The sequence below is a fragment of the Phasianus colchicus genome, chromosome 6 (assembly GCF_987193195.1).
Source record: "Phasianus colchicus chromosome 6, bPhaCol1.hap1.1, whole genome shotgun sequence".
NCBI lineage: Eukaryota > Metazoa > Chordata > Aves > Galliformes > Phasianidae > Phasianus > Phasianus colchicus.
Genome location: NC_143441.1, coordinates 3469263 through 3487629, shown reverse-complemented (window position 1 = coordinate 3487629; position 18367 = coordinate 3469263). Strand labels below are relative to the sequence as shown.

Here is an 18367-nt window from a genome sequence, read left to right as displayed (position 1 = left end):
AATGCCACCAACATCTGCCTCTGATGTCACAGGCTAACATAACAAATAGGAGGCATTACTTTCAGAGCAGCCTTTGTATGTTTTATTAATCATATGGGCAAATAGCTTCATAGTTTTTTTCCAACCTTAAGTTCCAGTGTTTCAGTCTCACTACTTCAACTTACAAAGCTTTCCTTGGAACCAGTTCTGCTAAAGTGAATACATGACAGCATAACTAAGAAACCAATGTGTTAATAAGAAAGATAAGAACAAAACCCTAAACCATAAAAGCTCTCTGAGTGACAAATCCCATTTAGGAGTGTATTTTAATTCCATTAATTGAAATCTAGATAGCAAAAATATTGCCATTGCCATCAGTTCCAAAACATTTGTTGAAAAGAATATTTTTGTTTGACTGTAAACAGTCTAAGATTTATAATGCCTTAATTTCTGTGGTTTTATGTATTTGAATTGGTAAATAATGATGTAGTAGATAGATATACCAGTATTCCTTAGCAACTCTAACATATTTTTGAAACAAAAGCTTTTAGTTTTGTTATATATATGCAAATCATCCCAATTATCTTTTGGTAACTGGAATAAATTCAGATGTGGGATGATCTGAATGTCTGTGGTGGTACTACAATTAAAAATGCAAACACATACAGAAATGCAATTAAATGAATGACTTGCATGACCTAATGAATACGTTCAGACCTAATAGGGCCTGAAGAGTTGCAAGGCATTTTGCAAGAAAACATTTACAAACTGCAATGTGTAGTGTAACTGACTTTAAAGTCTTTACCTCTAGCTTATCTGAATTGTTCATGATGAAAATATTCTACATTGGCAGCTGTACTCAGGCATCTACAGTTTCTATCCATCACTCAGGAGAACCTGGCCATCCCGTGTCTGTTTAAATGGGTGAAGTGAGTATGAAAGGCGTACAGATATTTGTAACTGTTGCTTTTGCCAGTGCTGCCATATTTCTCAGGGCCACAGTGAGAATGCAAGGGCAGCAGCAAAAAGCGTGCTTGGGGAACATGTGCTGCTCAGGGAACGAAGGCCTGCCCTAACAAGGCAGTCAGAAATTCTCCTGGTGGAAATGGAATAAATCCAATGGAGTCATCTATATGCTGCACACTTTCCTCACCCAGGCGTGTAGGAGTTGTGTCTGGGCAGACTGGGTACAGTTTCATGCTGTTCCAGAAATAGGAGAGCAGATGGGTGACTTAGAGTCATACTTCCCTCCCATCTCTGATCCTGTACTGAGTCCAGATCAACATCTCTGTTTTCCATCTCATCACCCTCATCCTCTTATTCTAGACAGGCTCTTTTCTCTCCTTCCCAGCCTCGTTGGGGAGATGTTGCCTTTATTTCAACAGAAGGCTGTTAGCAAAAGTTGTGATAGGCACTGTGATAAAGAATGAGGGTTGGTCCACTGTTAGGAGGAGGTATGAAGTATTTTTCTTCTTTTTCACGCTTGTATTCAAGAAGAATGGGAGTCGATTTGTGTTAAAAGCAGAATTTGCTTGTTTGCAATTTATTACAAAAAGTGGAGAGATGGCTAGCTAGAGAAATCTTGCACCTCAGGGCTGACAATATTATCTTGACAGGGAAGAGATGTTCATTTGAGCAGGGAGTTCTGCCTGTAGTGTGGTTGCATTGTTTTCTGTTTAAGAATTCCCTCTCAAAGTTGTTGCTGTTATTCCTTTTCCAGACTCCTCTGTATGTAGATAGGTTTCTGGCCCTAAGTGCCAGGTTATTCTTACAGATCACGAGGAACCCCAAAATACTTAAATATCCAAATGACCTTTTTGTCAATTTCACCTTTAAAAAATTATTTACCAGCTTTTATAACAATATTTTTACCTTTTTGATGCTGAAGAGTGACAGGGAGAGCTGTTGTTGTTTTCTTTCTACATTCCTACGCAGTGCTCATTTTAGTCTTTGTATAACTGGGTCATATTTTATTTTAAATGTAAATCACTCTTGTTACTATGCAGTCTAATCTCTGATCAAATCTATTTAAATCAGGTGCACTACAGGGCAACTCTCTACCTGGAAGGGCTCTAGAAATCAAATCTGTTAAGATCTAGCTTAAATTTAATATTGAAGTTATGACTAAACATTTTAAGCAATCCAATTTGGGCTCCTTGTTGGAATTCCAGTGTTCACTATCTTCCTTTGCATGCAGAGTGTTTTGTGCTGTCTAACAAGAACTATATAACTGCAATGTGAGGACAACTAATTGCGTAAGAATGTGTACTTTTACAATCAAAACTGACTCTTACAATCTAAAGGCAGGTCCTTAAAAGAAAGGTTAAGCAAGATTATGTTATCAATGATATCAAGGCCGTTGTTTTCCTCTGGATGCTAAGTATTATCTCTTACCCCATAGATTTCATTCATCATTCAACCTCAGCGTGTGATAGTTTATTGTTTCTGAGGCCTGTTGTGTCTAACACGCTTTGATGCATGCCCCCAATGCCCTAAACCTCCCTTTTAAGGAGACCCATGTCAAGAGTGTGCCCAACAAGCCTCATGTCACAGCGCTGTGCAAAAAGAGGCTGTCCCACTGACAGAGATCAGGGCTCCTTCCCCAGCCCCCAGCCCCCAGCCCTGCTTATTTAGTCTAGCAGAATATAAGAGCATATGCACAGACAAACTGGCGTCCCATTACATTCCTCCAGGGTAAATAATTTATCAGGACTGATGCTGATTAAGTATAAATGCGGAGAGTGTCAGGAGTGCAGGTGACACAGTGGCGTGTGCTGCCTTTCACCTCCAAGGAGTTCAGGCCACATTTCACCCTTCACCCTTCACATCCTCTTTTGGGGGATGTTTGTGGAGATTGCTTTTTTTTTTTTCTTTTTTCTTTTTTCTTTTTTTTTGTGATTGTTGTTTTGGAACAGAGTTCTTTTAGAGGAAAACAAAATCTATTCCCTCTCCCAAGCTACAGTATCATAGCACACAGTCCTTGAGCATGTATTCAGTAGGAGATAATTACATTTGGTTGGATCCTTAAACCACTGATTTTATCCAAGCCTCTCTATAAATCCTGCCTTTCAGTCCTCCCTCCTGAACCCATTTTATTCCTGAATTTATGTGTCTGTTTTAAAAACATCCCAGTTCATTTCTGGCTTAAGTCCACACACTTGAAGCAACTTGAATCAGAGATGAATTTTGCTCATTACTTTGTAGTTAGCCATGGTGACGAAGCCCCTGGGAAATAGCTGGCCATAACCTGATACAGACTCCAGTGCCATGGTTTTTGAGAGTACTCATGTATTGGTTTCTCTGCTTGGCATCAGAGAGCCAGGTGACTTCAAACACTATGTGCTGACAGCAGGTTTATGCAGGCTGTAGGCTTTGGTTCCAAAAGGAAGGAGTGCTAAATGAGATGCTCTCAGTGACTGCAGAAGTGGAAAAGGTGCTTGAAAGTCTGAAGGTCAAAATAGATAGCAGATAGAAGGGATTTTTTGTTTTTGTTCCTGCTCATAATGTGCCAGTGTCTGGGATGGGATGCTTCTGATTTAGCTGGGGTAGCATCTGTACTCATTAGTCTGATGGCTGAGTACCTGTAGCACAGTGACTGAGATCAGATGTATTTTCAGATCCTTCTGTCTGTCTGGGATAGGGATTTTGGTAAGAGCTTCACTATTCCCAGGAAGATACTTAGCCAGTGCAGGAGAACCAGGCTCATTCTGAAGTGCTTCTGCATTTCTCTGGTTGAGAAAGTCAGGGAAAAAAAAACAGTGTGAAATTAAATGTGCAAGCAGCAGGTGACCAGGATACTCAAATGATACATGAAAGAGGTTGGAGTGAAGTTCCTGAGCCGATCAATTTTTAATGCTGGATAAGATGGCTAAGAGTGCACACTGGTATACTGAGCCCTACAGCATGTTCAGATCTCATTAGTCTGCTCCAAACCTTGAAATTTTGTCCTTTGGTGATCCTGTGTGTGCCACAAGGTGCAGTAAGGCTCTGAGATAGCCCCATGCACTCTGGTACCTCTCAGGAAATCCATCTTTAACACCTGAGGTGCAGCCAAACTCTCCAAAGGACCTTTTAAAAAGCAAGATGACTAACTGGAGAAGACTCAGAAGAATGGAACAGCTGTAGAGCCATCAAAGAATTCTCTCACAATAATTGTGTGTTCACAAAATAATGACTGCATGGGCTGTCAGCTACACATCTCATCCCCAAATTACTGAAATAACAGCTCATGGCTTTCTTAGAGGAAACTTAGAGGAAAACAAAGGCACCCCTGCTCTTCTACTCAATTCCATGCTTGCCCATACTACATGCCTCTTGGAGTATGAGACACTGATCTTTCAAGTTATTTCACTCTGTTCCTCACACAGCTCCCCATTAGAGAGAAGCCCAGTGGAAAGTGTAGGAATAACTTCCTCATTCATGAGAGAGAAGCTGATCAGTTGTTTGTTCTCGTGGAAAATACAGGGTAAAGTAAAAAGCCTTTAAACTGAAAACCCAACAGTTGCTATTACAAAAAAACAAAAAAAAAAAAACAAAACAAAAAACAAAAAAAAAAACCAAACAGCCATAGCTAATTAATATAAAATTATAGTAAATATAGAAGAGAAATATTTGACTCTTGCAGTATTCTGATTGGATTGAGAAATATTTTTAATCTGTCTATCTGTACTGTTCTGTTCTTTCTGCAGTGTCAAACTGTGTTGACAGCTATGCTAGGGAAAGTATTCCAGTATGCTGAGTAGAGGGAAAAGGCATAATAGTTTCCCAAAGAATAACTGGGAAGAATTCCTTTAAATAAATGTAGAAATGAGCTTAAAACCACACACACACACACAAAATGGAGTTAGGTTTGATTTTTTCCCAAATATAAAGCATATTTGAATCTAAAGACCTGATCTTTCTCTGGAAAAACTGTCTCAAAAATACAGGCATCTTTTGCAAGGCATACAAATTTTCAAAACATTTTGATGAAAATACTTTTTTCCTTCAAAAAATTTTAATTCTGGTGTAGTTTCACCTAGGTTTCTTTAAATTTCAATGCCAAACCATGTTTCATATAAGCAGCATCATTTTTGTCTGAAACTCCTGCAGTAAGCATTGTCCTTTGCCTGAACATTTTTCCCCATGAAAAGTGCCTGTGCCGTGCAAGCTGTTTTGTTTGTTTTTTTTTTTTCCTTTCTGCTGGACAAGCTTATGAAGCTAATAACTTTATCCAGCCTCTGAATTATGCAACTGCTGGGCTTTACTATCACCCCCCCCTCAGTCAGGTTTTCTTGCTTCATGGGAATTGATTAATCAACGTCATTATTGAAGTTCATTGTGAAATGTCTGTTAAGTCTGGCAAGTGCTGTAGCTTAAGCAAAGGGTAAAGCTATCTAACCATTAGGATACAGCACCATAAGAAATAACAGCTCGACGAAGGAAAAAAATACACCCAGAGCTCGGTTGTGAAATATTTCTTCATTTCTGTGTTTACATCCAGCAGTCGTGCACACCACAGACAATTTAGAATTTGAGGAGAATACTGGCTCCACTGCAAATGTCTCCTTGACAAGGTGAATAAGGGAGCATCACGCTGAGCTGGTCATGGAGGGAGTGCAAAGCCCTCTTGGAAGTGATACAAGGCAATTCCGCATGCTGCACAGGAGTCAGTCTTCTTCGGAAACCTTTTATTAGTACCAAGCAGTAAACCAACTCGCGTGTGTTCAACATCAGGAGCTACAGCTTGAGTGCTCCTGCCCCTGCTCAGAGGCTTGCTGTCCTAATAACAATTTTAAGTGGTAGCAAACAGTGGAGCGGCTGGGGCCTGATCTTCCAAGGTCGGCTGTTGAGCACAAGTGTGTTTCTCACCAGCCTGGGTTGATGCAGCCTCCTTACTTGATTTACCCTTTCTGCGGGTAGGAGAAGGGAATGAGGAGCCTTGCCATCGGGATTCATCCACCCTCCTGCATTTGCGGGCATTTCAATACGTCTAGTAAAAGCAGCCACTGTCCCTGCTTGCCCAGCTGCTGGCATTCTTGCAGAGGGCGATTTGGAGGCCTGCTCCTCGTGAAGGACTTGTGATGCACAAGCAGAGCTGCGTTGAATTCAGTATTTGAGTGAATTTGGAATGTTGTGGGGGAAAAAAATAGAGAAAGCCGTGACTCATTCTAAGACAGCCATGAAATACATCAGTGCCAGAATCATAAACTGTAGTCCATGAGTGTATCGCCCATCTATTAGACATAGACTTCTGCCAGTTGCTCTGCAAACAGGACACAGACTTTTGCCAATAATTTTTTTAAGGTAGAATACGTTGGTATTTATCACAAAAATGAACTTTTTCACTAGAAGGACATTATGGCATTGTTTCAGATGATTTTTTCCTCCTTTCTCAGCAGCTGTAGAGCTTCTGCTATGGAGCTGTAGCCTCCTTACGTATGCCTTGTAGACATTAGGAGCAATAAAGGAAACACGAGCAAGCGAGTTTCCAAAGCTTCTCAGAGGACTGCACTCAAGTGGGAGTGCTGGCCAGAAAAAAAGCAGCATAAAAACAAAAGCCTTGTTTCATGTTCATGTTCATGTTCATGTTCATGTTCATGTTCATGTTCACCTTGATGTTTCTGATAGAGGATGATTTGATAAACCCAGGAAAATGTGTAGCTGTCCTTTCTCCCACCTGAAAATCGATGGATTCATAAAGCTGGATACCTAGCTAACGTGGGAACAAAACAGTAGTGGTTCAGACCTGAATGGGATAGATTGTTTCAAGGGATATTTTGTGTGATCATACAAAAGAAGGAAAAATCCCTCCTCTTCTTCCATCCTGTGGTAGTTTGAACAAGCCATGAAATTAAGGAAGATCTTTTATAGCAGCTGAAACTCAGTCATATTTTCATAGTGCTTGTGCTGGTTATCATATTTTCTCTCTTAGAAAATACAGTAATACTGAGAATAACAAGTGATAACTGCAGGACAGACAGAAAAGCAAAGCTGAGAGCTGATGTAAGGATTCCCAGCTTCTTAACTTTATGGATGACATAATTGCTGTCACCACAATCCATCGATGCAAAGGGGCTGGAAGCAAGCTGGCAGGAATACAAATTTTTCAGTGACTTGACTGGTGGAGTCATTTATTTAACTGTCCTTTTGAGCAATGTTAGGACTCATATAGGCTCCCCATAGAGCACATACTGTATATCCTCCCTATAAAATATGATGAAGTGCAGATCTTTTTGAGCACATTAGCAACCAGATCCAAAACAAGAGGGCTATAATTTTACAGTTACTGTGCATGATCTGTTCCCTCACCCCTTTTCTGGCTGTTACTTTTTAAAGCATGAAATATATCCTGTACTGTAACCCTTCCTAGAAGAATATGTTATCAGTGCTTCTGTATAATGTATGGAACTTTCTAAAGTTTTGTTATGTTTCTCATTTTTTCCAGTCTTTTTCAAATTGTTTTGAGAGCAATACAAATCAAAGTCACTTGAACTGGGAAATGGAAAAGGAAGAGTAAGAATTATATGCACTATATAATATGATTTAAGTGACTATTAGGACCTACAGTGGTTTAAGCAGTTCTAACAGGATGCTGTCAATTGTAATTTTGAGGAAAGGAAAAAAAAGGAAATAGAAGACTTAAATGCCTTAACTGAAAAAGCCAATAATTTCACTGCTGTTCACAGTGATTCAGGACCATCTAACAGACGTGGAACTGGAAGGCAGGATGACCAGAGTCTCCTCAAGTGCATAACGAGAGGAAACACTGAATGAAACGTGGTGCCATCAGCTTGTTGTATTACCACTGACCTCTCTTAGGGAACAAGCTGAGGTGAAATGGTGAAATATGCTCTAATGAATCTGTAGGACTGTCAGCACAGCAGAAGAGACTTTGTTTGTTTGTTTGTTCTTTAATGTGTTTATGGGGGGAAAAAATACATAAATTTGATCTTTGAGCAAGAAGAAGATCAGAGGAAAACAGAAGTTTCCTGTCTTGTACTATGTAGGAGTGCTTACAGTCCTGTAAGGAGCCCTGGAATGTGGGAAGCGTTGCTTTGCTTTGTGAGATCTCCAGAGGCTGCCACTTCCATTTTTACTCCAGTTTTCCAGAGTTCATAAGCAAACCAGCATTTTTGTACTGAGAGGGTACTAAACTGAATTTTGTCCCAGAGGCTTGCTGCCTTAGGACCTTTCTCCTTTGCCTGGGGTTGCAATTCCATTTTCTTGGCAGCAAGTACGAACACTGCAGAGCTCGTGGAGCACAGGGAAAGTAGTGTCTTATCCCAAAACAAGCTTTAAAGATGGTATGACAAAGCTGTAATTTTTCCTTTCCCTTGGAGAAATTGACTGTTGAACAGACCTGACACTGATGCATCTGGGAAAGGAGTCTGATGGGGGACTGAGTAGTAAATATTCAGTATTTGATGTCTGAAATGACAAGTGGCCATCTGACTGAAGCCCTTACTTGTCACGGGACATGGGAGACAATGCCTTGTGCACTTCAGTAGTTGAAGTTTCAAAAGCAAACCATTTGGTTCCAGTCAAGTGATATTTTGATTCGTTGAGTGAATTACAGAGAATGATCCACTAGGAATTGGCTCGAAATTTGTTCATTTATCATTTAATATGTAACATGTTTTTTGCATTATGATTCATGCTGTCATTGCAACTCCAGTAACTAACAACTGATAGCTGACAGCAGGAGCCAACCTAAATCTCAGGATAAACAGTGCTACCTTCATAACTTCCAGAGAAGCTGTGCCCACTCTCCTTCATTGATTTATTTAATTAGCTGTGTGAAATTCCACGTAGAGGTTTTTGTTGCATTTTTGAGAGAAGATGGGGATTTTAAAGGATGTGTCAGTTTTTCCTCTGGCTTCATGGCATAAATTATTAGGAATTTTGTGCTACAAGGGACAAAAAAAAAATATTCTTCTAGAGTGAAACCCTGGTCAGGGCTAGGAGCTGTGCTTCAATGAGGGAAGTTTCACCAGAACAAAATATGAGGAAACTTCAAAGCTGACAATAAGGATCATCAGTTACATGTAAAAGATGCTGAGATAGTTACTGTAAAAAAAAAAAAAAAAAAAGGTGAACTGACAGTTCTCAATTGTCTGCTCTTTGAACATCATCTCTACACATGAGGGCTTTCTGTGTTTTCAGCTGTGCTCTTTTTGTACACAAAAGTCCTGTTGCTTGCAGGAATGATTTTTAAAACTTGAAGAATGGAGTATTGGGTAGAATTTAGACATTACCATGCTCACTGCGTTTTTCAAATGAGATGCATCATTCCCATGTTAGTTTCTCATAATTCTTGGCTGAGAGAGTGTACTTTATTCTGAGAGTGCAGTGTAGCTGGTGTACGTTGTTGGGAACATCCCAGATCTGTTCTTGGGAAATGAGGTGTGCAGTGCTCTGTTTGCTGAGCATGCTTGTGCCATGGTGAGAGCCACCCCCCTGAGCTCCCTTGTTGAGTCCCAGGGTCTTTTTAATTCTGCAGGAGCTTACAGTGACAAAGAGCAAAGGTGTATGAAATACCTTCGTCTATCCTGCATTTAATTCTAGTTCCTAATTTGACATAGTCTTCTCAGAGTAGTATCTTTTAAAACTTTCCAATGATATTCATTGGGGATGAGGCTAACCTATATCAATGTTGCATAGCAAAATATTTTGCTATATGAACTTTTAAGGATGTGCAGCATCATTTTCTATCAGTTTTCACTAGAGCATATTTCTTCTAAGAGTGTGCCTTCTTTTCTCCCACTGCTACCTTTCATTCCTTTCTAATCTGCATAATGACTTGTGGAGAATGAGTGAAGAAACTCTGTCTGAGCTCTTAATGAATGCTCCTTTTCTGTCTTGTCTTCTGTCCTCAAAGTAGCTTTCTAATAATTTTGTTTGTTACAGTGAGTAAAGAGTTTGCTTCAGATCTGGTTTAATTATTACACTGAACTGTAAAAAAGTCTTGGTCAGTGCCATCGTGGAAAAAATATTCCTGCATTTCTATAATTACTCACTTAACATTTGCAATTGACTTCACACTTTAGGATTCCTTGTACATATTATCTAGGTAAATAGTTTGCAATATTTGCAAAAAGGAAAAATAATGTGAAGTCTGGACCTGAAATTACTTATCTTAAAATTCCAATTTTAAATATGTAAACTTATCTGAGTTTTCTGCTTACTTTTTACTTGCTTGTTTGTGGAGCAGGACGTAAGAAATTGAATACAGAAGTGAGCTCTCGTGCTTGGTATGCCATATATATGTAAGACAGTGATGGTTCCTCCCACTACAGGTTTAAATTTAAGCCTGTTCTCTGGACACCTATGAACGTGCGTCTTTTTTCACCCAGAAATCTTGTTCAAGTTGAAAGACTTTGGACTTTTGTCTGGGATGTCTGAACGTCCCAGGACCAGTGGTCTGACTAGTCCACAGGACATGTGGAAAATGCCCTCGGGCACAGACTTCTGGTCTGCATCTGTCTAGTAAACAGGGCTTTTAGGGTACAGCTTTTAGGAGGTGCTGTGCATGCACAGCTAAGTGTGAAAATAAACATAGCAGCCCACACGACTGAAGTCTTGGGGCCACAGACTGGGACACCAGAGCAACAGCAGAAGCACAAAGAGCGACTTGCAACAAGCAGTTCAGAAAGAATCTACTTCTAGCCAAATGGTGAAATTTATTCATGAGCAGAGAGACAATATAGAGCTTTGAGACTTACTTGAATCTGATTCAGAGAATTGAAGTGATGCATATGCCTGTTGCTGGTCCTCCGCAGAGGAATGAAATGCATCCAATGTGAATGGTTTTGAATAGAGACTGAATATTTAAACCACATGGAGACAACTGATGAATAGAAAAAGAGGATAAATTATCAAATTAATTAATATTAGTAGTGAGTGCTTACAAATACTGCTCATCAAGGACTAGACCTTTTATTGCTCTGACTGGGTGGGCCCTTGCTGGTTTGAATTATCTTTGGAAGAAAACAATCATCAAAGAAGGCAAAATGTATTTTAAGAGGCCTTTTAATACAGCATAAGTCAGAACAAAATATACTGTTGTTTAACACAGCTATCACAGGCACAATTTTGAATATCTAGAATTTAGCTGCTTGGCTTGAAAACAGAGCAGAATGCTATTCTGTTATTCCAATATATATTTCTTTTATTTGTTATTAGGATTTTCAGTAAATAGTATATATTTGTTTGTAACAGCATGGAACATAGCTGCCCCATGAAGTGGAAGAGAGGACAGCGAGCCAAATACTAATGCTGAAATTTTGTGAAGTACTGACTGATCTTATTTCTTCTTCTTCTTTTTTTTTTTTTTTAATCAGCACTGTAAGTTATAAAATAAACTCTTAATAGTAAAATAAACAGAAAATGGTTTAAAAGTTCTGCATTGTACTCCAGAAGATTTTGATGCTGCCCTGTCTGCTCTTTTTGAATGCTGCAATGCCCTCCAATTTTAATCACTTTCAGTTTTTTTTAGTATATATTACTTTCACTTTTACGTGTTGAAGAGTTTTGTACTACTTCAAGTCAATAAAGAAGAGGTTTTAGTGTTTTTTTAAACAATTTAAAAATCTTTTGATGGAAAACTTTATGCACATATTTAATGAACAAAACATACATCATTTATTAATCATAACCAAAATCTTCTGCAGTCTAATGTTCATGATTCACTATAGTCACTTCAGGTACTATTTTGATTCATTGAAAACTCTTTTCCACTTGCAATTTGTAAATTCTTGCATCTGAAGAAAGAGGGAAACTTCAACAATTTTGAAGTGTTTAGGTTCTCACAGGTTATCAGGTCAGCAAGTAGAAAGGAAGCTTTCAGTCTTTGGTTTTATGAACTGCACCAAAAATGTACATATATATATACAGTTCCAGATGGAACTCTGATGGTTATTTGACTTCATTTCAGTAAATAAGCTCTTCACCTCTTGTTCCTTTCTCCTCCCTACACGTCCCAGCTTTAACTGTGGTCTGTCTTCCATAGCTGACACCTTGTAGAGTGTAATTTTATTTCCCCCCACCGCTTATTCCAAATTTAATGGTAATAGTTAGGCCATTCTCTAGTGAGCTCTGATGTCTCTCTTAACTGCTCACTGTCAGAACATCCTTCATACATCTTGAAGTAGTCATGTTAGTGTTTAGTATAAATGAAAACTATGGGTTATGTTCTCAGTCATGCTTTTTTCTGAGGCCAGTTGGCCAAGATCTTGCTTTTGCCTCTTAATAGCCAGTCATTAGCTTTATTTTCCAAACTTATTTTCCTTCCAGCTAGATTGTGGTTTTTAATTACAAACCTTCAGTTTCAATATACCACAGTGTTATTGTGCTATCTATTGGTATCTTTGGTGCTAAGGATTTCTCTGTAATAGCAGTGCAGTCCATGCAGCACACCGTCTCAGTCAGGGAAGAAACTCTGACTCGTGAACTAGGAAAAAGTCCACGTACTGTGGTCTAGAGGATAGAGATTGCAAATATTGCAAATAAGTGGGTCAGAGATAAGAAACGTGCTCTGAAGCAGTTTCAGCCCCTCCAATAACCTGGAAGGTGAAGCAGAACAGAAGGAGCTGGAAATGTTTGCAAAATGGGAGGGAAGGTCATTTAATTTTTTTCAAGGAAGGAAGCATGGGAGCCAGTGGGGAATTCACAGCTAGCATGTGCATCCAAAAATCCCTCTGGGGTTTTAGTAAGTAAGCAGAAATGAGAGTCAGCAGTGGATGTGAAGGTCGGAGTCCTCTCTCACTGCCACAGGAGTTCTGTCCTTGTCACCATGGCCTCCCACACGTGGTCTGGGCATTGCAGTCTCCCTGGGGGGACAAGCAACACCCTCCCTTACTTACTTACTAATTTATTTCTTCTTCTTTTTTTCTATTGTGCCATGCTATATGCAAGTTCTGCATTCAACTTCTGCATGACTTAAGTCACATGTTTTTTTGGCTCTTTTTCCTTTATCGGAAAGGGCAGCATTGCATATTAGGTCTCTGATAAGCTGATAAACCACTGCCTTGAATCAGCTGTGCTGATATTAATCAACCTATGTTATGCAATGATTAAATCTGTCAGCACAGCACAAGCCACTTCTCCACAAATTGTGCAGACTCTCACATGGCTCTTCCCTTAGAATTTTCTCACTTTTTATTTTCTTGTTTGAGTTTTGGTTGGTTCTAGTGTTGATACTATGAGACTCCATCAGATTCACCTTTTACTTTTTTTTCTTCCTCATACTATTCCTTGTGAAAAGCAAAGAATACAAGCTCATACAGCTGAAACTCCAAACGTCTATGATGCAACAGATAAAACTTTCTCAAATGGTTACAGAAGTTTTCTTTTCTTGTAAATTGCATCATGACTGCTTTGAAATCCAGTGCAAATAATTAAAAAGTGGCAGAACATTTGTTGCAGGCCCATCTTTAACATATTAAAATCACTCCTGAAACAATACTGGCGATGGACAAAAGGTAATGTTTCCAGAAGAAAACAGAAGAAAATAAAAGAGCTGGCCTGCCACTCCCAACACATGCATGGACAGGCTGCCACAACATTTTTGTATATTGTCCCATCTTGAAATCAACAGAATGCAAAATGCACACGTGTTTTATTTTCTGCATTTGAAGTAGCCAGATGATGTCAGAGATTGCCGTGTTAAAAATGACTTTGTGTTACACAAAGTGGAATCAACAAACAGGTGAATGTAGTTTTAAGTATCACTAATTCACGTGCCAATTTACTGCTGGTAGGTAGGGGTAGAACTTGTACTCTGTCTTTTTCTCTGAAGTTTGTGATTGGAATACAAACAAATATAAGAACACTGTAAGTACAGCCTCCCAGTGCGATGTTCTGCAGGCTTTGGTCAGTGGTATAGGACTCCCATGGATAGATTTATGACTTGGTGAGGATCACTAAATGGTGACATCTGAACAGTATGGCACCCCAAAAAAATCCCTTCCAGCGTAACAGCAAATGTATTCTCAATGTTTTTTTTTCTATTAATATCAAAAGTGGTGTCCTCGTGGCTTGATTTCTCCAATTCCTATTGAGGTTCTGGGAGGGTGGGAAAAAATAGAGATCTGCAATGCTGACTGGTGGGGAATAGCTTAATATTTAGTTCCCAACTATGAAGGTATAAAGGCTTGTAATTCACAAGTGGTTGACTCAAAAATACTGTAATTACAAAAATCTTGTGTTACTCACATCTGAGTGTGAATCTGCCTTATTAGCAGGTCCCATAATTCACTGAATTCCATCTCTTGCTGCTTTAAAAACATGAATTAATTCTTGAAGGCAATGCAAGGCTTAGCTGTCTGTACGTTTTACAGAAGACTACTTGTTTTTCCTATTCCCTCATCTGATGCTTTTATTTGTTACAGTTGTTATTAATATACTTATTTATTTCGCCTGTGGGGACATGAGATCACAGATAACCAATCCATATTAACAAACTTAATTGGAGATTTTCTACTGACTGCAAAGGTGAGTCAGCCAATTAAAAAAAAAAACCCTTGAGTTACCTGAAGAAGAGGATAATTTTTTTTGTCTTAACATGGCCTAGTTTTACATACCTTTGCCACTGCGTGGGTCACACTCTGCTTAACACAAACGTGCCAAAAACTACAGAAGACTCCTCAGCTATTTGGTGAATAGTCTCCTTTGCCTATCCTCCAAATGGGTCTTCATTTCTCTAAGTGCTTCTGTTCTGAAAACATGAACAAGATCTGCCATTGTATGGTTCAAGCGGATGGGGCCAGGCTGTTCTTGGTGGTGCCCAGTGACAGAACAAGGGGCAGTAGGCATAAACTGCGACATAGGAAGTTCCATCTGAACATGAGAAAAGTTTTTTTACTTTGAGGGTGACAGAGGGTTGGAAGAGGCTGCCCAGGGAGGTTGCAGAGTCCCTTTCTCTGGAGATATTCAGAACTTGTCTGGACGCTTTCCTGTGCAACCTGCTCTAGGGAATCTGTTTTATCAGACAGGTTGAACTAGATGGTCTCCAGATGTGCTTTCCAAGCCCCTTATGATTCTGTGATTCTGTAAAAAAAAAAAAAAAAAAGATGCTAAAATTTTAGTTTTTATTTTAAAAAGCAACAATAACAACAACAAAAACCAGCAACAACCAAAATAACAACACAAAAATCCCCTCAGCTCTGCCTTCCTCCCCTTCTCCTCCGCCCTCCCTCCATCAATAATTTTGGATCATACATAAGTGCAACAGACACGACTGATTTGGGCAGGAAAAAATGTGGAATGCTTGCTGTATAATTTACTTTGAAACAAAAATAAATGCCAAAAATAATAGCGTAATACCCAAGACAATTACCTTTTCAAAGGGATATACTTTTGCAGTAATTACCGCATGTGTAAAAACAAAAGGGATTTTTTTACAGAACAAACAGTTAAACAAATCCCACACATAATGACTCCTCTGAAATCTTAATGCATACGTTGTAGGCCAAATTTTAATCCTGAGTGCATGCATGTGAACTGTATTGAAGTAGTTATGAAGGGTCCATTTCAAATCATCTCACAGTAATGAGCTGTGTTGGTGCTTCTGACTATGGTCATAGATCACTGTGAACTTAAATTTAACTTGACGTGTTAGTCACTGTAATCATACTCAGATGAAAACCAAGAAATTTACCTGTCAGGTACATAATGGAATATTTTACAGCTTCTATAATAGATTTCTGTAACCAACGTATCTTTTTATAAGCAGCTCATGACTACTTTATCTTTGATATACTGCTATGGTAATCCTCTAGTTATGGGATAAACACAGATAGGATCTCATAGTCATGAAATATGGCTCTCCAATAACCATTTATGCGAAATGAATCACATTAGCAGACAGTATCATATTTCATTATCTTGTGCATGTATTCAGTTGGGTGGAATCCAGATGGATGCTTTAAGATGCTAAAAAGCAAACCAAACAAACCAATTCAAACAAACACACACGTGCAGACACACACACACACACACAAAGAAAAACCTGAACCAGAAAAAAGAAGTAGGTGGCTCCGAAAGTCATGCCTTCCATTTATTTCCTTGGAAACTGGAAACTACAACAGATACAAAGCACAATATAACTCTTTGATAGAGTAGATACTCAGCTACAAAACTGCCATCACTGAACAAGAGCCTGCATGCCACGCTCAGAAAAATCTGCACTAACAAAGGTGATCCAGTGTCACTCTTGATGCTGCTGAAAATCACCACCCACTGCCTCACTGTGCTCACATTTACTATTTGGTCTCCATAAACGTTCAGCAAGCGTTGATGAACGTCAGTGGGTGCCACTTTTTCCACATGGAGGAATTCAGTTCCACACCTTTGCTTCATACACTTCTATGCCAGATGTCATTTTGTCAGACCGCCCCTCTGTTGCCATCTGTCACATGGAAACAAAATGTAATGGAATATTTGCAAGAAGGTTCAGCCTCTACTGCTGTACGACCAACATCTGCCACTGATTACTTTCAGAGCACCCCTTAAATGCAGGAACTTACTGGCATGACAGGACTTCACAAGTCCACAGGATGAGGTAGCCTGCACGTATCAACAGCTGCATTAGAGAAAATCAGGGCTTATTTTCTCTTGGAGAACACAACTTGATTAGAATTGAGATTATAACTGACAATCGAGGCCATAATTAGGCTGGAGTGAGACAGGCACCATTGCTTTTGCTGACACGCAGAAAAAGTGATTCAGATCTGGAATAGAAGGGAAATAAAGGTGGTGGAGGTGAGAATATAGAAAGGTACAAATTGAACAAACAATAAGAATGGCCAACATGTGCTGCCCTGTAGACTCTTTTCAGTCAAAACGAATTGCATTTCACTAGCAGTGATGTCCAAGGCTTGTTGCCATAGTAGGTGATAGAAGATGCAATCCTGTGCTCCATAAATCAGATGTGGTTCCAGAGGTGAGCAGATCTGTTTCCAGGTTTTCCTGGAACGTAAAGAGGCACAGATTAAGTTTCAAATTACAGTATCTCAGGGCTCCAGGCTTCTTCTTCTTCCTCACAGGTGGAGAGCTTTGGGCCCATGTAGAAATGTGCAAGAAAATTCATTGCTACTTTTTTTTCAGTATTATCATTTAGAAACTTTCTTTTTATATCGTAAATGTGCAATAACTCAGGTAATTATAAGTCTTTTATATTTTGAGTACTTTGATGCTGTAACTATCTGAAGACTTCTGCTCCTGTATCAGCCATTTGGAGTAGGAATTTGAGAATGAGAGAAAAACACGTTATTTTGAGCCAAATAATAAAAACTTAAACTGTTTTCTGGTGTTAAATATGAATTAACTGAAGGAAGCTTTTTCACTGGTAGAGTCGAAGTAGGTAAATGTTCTCAGTACATTCTCAGGTATGCATTCATTGTTGGCTGTCCTCATGTCAGAAATTAAATAAAATACTGAATGTAACTACTGGTGACAGTGATGTTAGTGGCAGTTCCCAGCTCTGGAAGATCTTCTGTGAGCCTTTTGAATTGCTGAATGCAGGTTCCTGATTAAATGTTTGAGACAAAGATGATATTTCAGGTATTTTCTGCCATTTGGTTGCTTTGCCTTTTAAAATTAGTATGAATAGAGGAGTAGACAGAATTGTGATGCTATGCTATCCCTAAACTAAAAGAGATGTTGAATTTGAGAAGTGCAAAGAGTTGTTTCTTTGTTCTTTAACTTTCACATTTCTACAAAATATATCTACTTTTCAAGAAGGCAAAAAAAAAAAAAAAAATTGCATTGTGTAGGCAAATAGAGGCTTGATGGAATCTCTTAAACTTCCTCTGAATTTGGCAGTTTCTTTCTCATTTGCTTTCCACTCCTATCCAAGATTCTTTTACCATTGTACTGAATATGGGAACACGTTTTTCTCAGTTAGGATTAAGCAACTGTCAAGAATAAATATATTCATATCTTAGATCGAGCTGTTGGTGGGCTATTTTCTGTAACTATTTTTACTGTGATATATTCTTCTATAATAATTTTGATGACAAGTTATTTTTCCCCATGGGAGTAGTAGACTCATGGAAATTAGAGATGGAAAAGACCAGTTAGGTCATCTTGTCAATTTTCCTGCCAACACAAGATTGCTCCTTGAATGGAGTTTTTTCAGTATTTCTGCCTGCTGAACCATATAAACAGGGAAAGCATACATTTTCTGATGTAATAGCAGCAGTGAGCAATGAGGAGTTACTATTTAAATTCTTTCTTCAGGCAAGCTGAAAAGAAATTCACTGCAGTTCTTTACAAAATAAAGATTATTCAGTGAAGTAGGAGTGAGTTTTTACTAACTTCATCACTAGTCACTCATTTTGGGATAATGGTAATTGATTATTTTGTTTGCAAATCACAATTATTACATAGCTCTGGCTGCACATACACA

The 18367-nt window shown here is 38.9% G+C and overlaps 1 long non-coding RNA gene across 1 annotated transcript; it reads right to left on the bottom strand.

Moving 5' to 3' along the window:
- Positions 1-7875: 7875 nt before the first annotated feature.
- Positions 7876-14954, bottom strand: LOC149917365 (uncharacterized). The gene is made up of 3 exons (XR_016467421.1): positions 14541-14954; positions 10683-10807; positions 7876-9027 (listed from the first exon to the last, which is right to left on the bottom strand). It is a non-coding gene; the product is annotated as an uncharacterized LOC149917365 (long non-coding RNA).
- Positions 14955-18367: the final 3413 nt, after the last annotated feature.